The 2,500-nt window shown below is 43.1% G+C and overlaps 7 non-coding genes across 7 annotated transcripts in view; all 7 read right to left on the bottom strand.

Moving 5' to 3' along the window:
• Nucleotides 1–354: 354 nt before the first annotated feature.
• LOC145887608 (5S ribosomal RNA) lies at nt 355–473 on the bottom strand. The gene has a single exon (XR_014399199.1). It is a non-coding gene; the product is annotated as a 5S ribosomal RNA (ribosomal RNA).
• Nucleotides 474–612: 139 nt separating this feature from the next.
• LOC145882750 (5S ribosomal RNA) lies at nt 613–731 on the bottom strand. Its single transcript, XR_014394318.1, has one exon. It is a non-coding gene; the product is annotated as a 5S ribosomal RNA (ribosomal RNA).
• A 139-nt stretch (nt 732–870) lies between these two features.
• LOC145882677 (5S ribosomal RNA) lies at nt 871–989 on the bottom strand. The gene has a single exon (XR_014394245.1). It is a non-coding gene; the product is annotated as a 5S ribosomal RNA (ribosomal RNA).
• A 409-nt stretch (nt 990–1,398) lies between these two features.
• Nucleotides 1,399–1,517, bottom strand: LOC145887598 (5S ribosomal RNA). Its single transcript, XR_014399189.1, has one exon. It is a non-coding gene; the product is annotated as a 5S ribosomal RNA (ribosomal RNA).
• Nucleotides 1,518–1,656: 139 nt separating this feature from the next.
• LOC145885663 (5S ribosomal RNA) lies at nt 1,657–1,775 on the bottom strand. Its single transcript, XR_014397246.1, has one exon. It is a non-coding gene; the product is annotated as a 5S ribosomal RNA (ribosomal RNA).
• Nucleotides 1,776–1,914: 139 nt separating this feature from the next.
• LOC145887587 (5S ribosomal RNA) lies at nt 1,915–2,033 on the bottom strand. The gene has a single exon (XR_014399178.1). It is a non-coding gene; the product is annotated as a 5S ribosomal RNA (ribosomal RNA).
• A 409-nt stretch (nt 2,034–2,442) lies between these two features.
• Nucleotides 2,443–2,500, bottom strand: part of LOC145850863 (5S ribosomal RNA) — a 118-nt gene continuing 60 nt past the window's right edge. Inside the window, exon 1 of the ribosomal RNA XR_014372712.1 lies at nt 2,443–2,500. This exon is cut by the window's right edge and continues 60 nt beyond it. This is a non-coding gene — a ribosomal RNA (5S ribosomal RNA).

The following is a 2,500-nucleotide window of genomic DNA, read 5'->3' as shown; positions in this document are numbered from 1 at the left end:
ATTGCATTTTCACCAATTAGATAAGCAGCTTGAACTTTGTGTCACTGAAAAAGTAGAAGAAATTACAAACACTGTTCCCATCACTTTTTAGCACAGGTAGTTGGATAAAATACAAACTTTATTTCCTTTCATCATTTGAACAGGGCAAAGGAGCACAAAGCACACACAAGCTGCATTCAGCAACAATATTCTTGTTTGTCTTATAAATACAAGGCAGATGCTAATTGAAAACACAAGGAAATATGATCCTATTAAAAAGGCAGGAAGCTGCATTTAGTCAATTCATCATTAAATGCTTACTACAAGGCAGTGTTGCTGATGAAATAGTGCAGGGGCACACCCTCGTGGACAAAATGCTTACAGCACCTGGTATTCCCAGGCGGTCTCCCATCCAAGTACTAACCAGGCCCGACCCTGCTTAGCTTCCGAGATCAGACGAGATCGGGCGTACCCAGGCTGGTATGGCCGTAAGCGAGAAACAATCTCTTGCTACAACATATATAGTCAAAGTGAGTCTGATAAAACAGACATTTAGTCAATTCATCATTAAATGCTTAATACAAGGCAGTGTTGCTGATGAAATAGTGCAAGAGCACACCCTCGTGGACAAAATGCTTACAGCACCTGGTATTCCCAGGCGGTCTCCCATCCAAGTACTAAACAGGCCCGACCCTGCTTAGCTTCCGAGATCAGACGAGATCGGGCGTACCCAGGCTGGTATGGCCGTAAGCGAGATAGAATCTCTTGCTACAACATATATAGTCAAAGTGAGTCTGATAAAACAGACATTTAGTCAATTCATCATTAAATGCTTAATACAAGGCAGTGTTGCTGATGAAATAGTGCAAGAGCACACCCTCGTGGACAAAATGCTTACAGCACCTGGTATTCCCAGGCGGTCTCCCATCCAAGTACTAACCAGGCCCGATCCTGCTTAGCTTCCGAGATCAGACGAGATCGGGCGTACCCAGGCTGGTATGGCCGTAAGCGAGAAACAATCTCTTGCTACAACATATATAGTCAAAGTGAGTGTGATAACCAGACATTGCATTTTCACCAATTAGATAAGCAGCTTGAACTTTGTGTCACTGAAAAAGTAGAAGAAATTACAAACACTGTTCCCATCACTTTTTAGCACAGGTAGTTGGATAAAATACAAACTTTATTTCCTTTCATCATTTGAACAGGGCAAAGGAGCACAAAGCACACACAAGCTGCATTCAGCAACAATATTCTTGTTTGTCTTATAAATACAAGGCAGATGCTAATTGAAAACACAAGGAAATATGATCCTATTAAAAAGGCAGGAAGCTGCATTTAGTCAATTCATCATTAAATGCTTACTACAAGGCAGTGTTGCTGATGAAATAGTGCAGGGGCACACCCTCGTGGACAAAATGCTTACAGCACCTGGTATTCCCAGGCGGTCTCCCATCCAAGTACTAACCAGGCCCGACCCTGCTTAGCTTCCGAGATCAGACGAGATCGGGCGTACCCAGGCTGGTATGGCCGTAAGCGAGAAACAATCTCTTGCTACAACATATATAGTCAAAGTGAGTCTGATAAAACAGACATTTAGTCAATTCATCATTAAATGCTTAATACAAGGCAGTGTTGCTGATGAAATAGTGCAAGAGCACACCCTCGTGGACAAAATGCTTACAGCACCTGGTATTCCCAGGCGGTCTCCCATCCAAGTACTAACCAGGCCCGACCCTGCTTAGCTTCCGAGATCAGACTAGATCGGGCGTACCCAGGCTGGTATGGCCGTAAGCGAGATAGAATCTCTTGCTACAACATATATAGTCAAAGTGAGTCTGATAAAACAGACATTTAGTCAATTCATCATTAAATGCTTAATACAAGGCAGTGTTGCTGATGAAATAGTGCAAGAGCACACCCTCGTGGACAAAATGCTTACAGCACCTGGTATTCCCAGGCGGTCTCCCATCCAAGTACTAACCAGGCCCGACCCTGCTTAGCTTCCGAGATCAGACGAGATCGGGCGTACCCAGGCTGGTATGGCCGTAAGCGAGAAACAATCTCTTGCTACAACATATATAGTCAAAGTGAGTGTGATAACCAGACATTGCATTTTCACCAATTAGATAAGCAGCTTGAACTTTGTGTCACTGAAAAAGTAGAAGAAATTACAAACACTGTTCCCATCACTTTTTAGCACAGGTAGTTGGATAAAATACAAACTTTATTTCCTTTCATCATTTGAACAGGGCAAAGGAGCACAAAGCACACACAAGCTGCATTCAGCAACAATATTCTTGTTTGTCTTATAAATACAAGGCAGATGCTAATTGAAAACACAAGGAAATATGATCCTATTAAAAAGGCAGGAAGCTGCATTTAGTCAATTCATCATTAAATGCTTACTACAAGGCAGTGTTGCTGATGAAATAGTGCAGGGGCACACCCTCGTGGACAAAATGCTTACAGCACCTGGTATTCCCAGGCGGTCTCCATCCAAGTACTAACCAGGCCCGAC

This window comes from Salmo salar, chromosome 08, assembly GCF_965601325.2.
Source record: "Salmo salar chromosome 08, fSalSal1, whole genome shotgun sequence".
Taxonomy (NCBI): Eukaryota; Metazoa; Chordata; class Actinopteri; order Salmoniformes; family Salmonidae; genus Salmo; species Salmo salar.
Note: the sequence above shows the minus strand (reverse complement) of the source record. Positions and strands in the feature narration are given on the sequence as shown.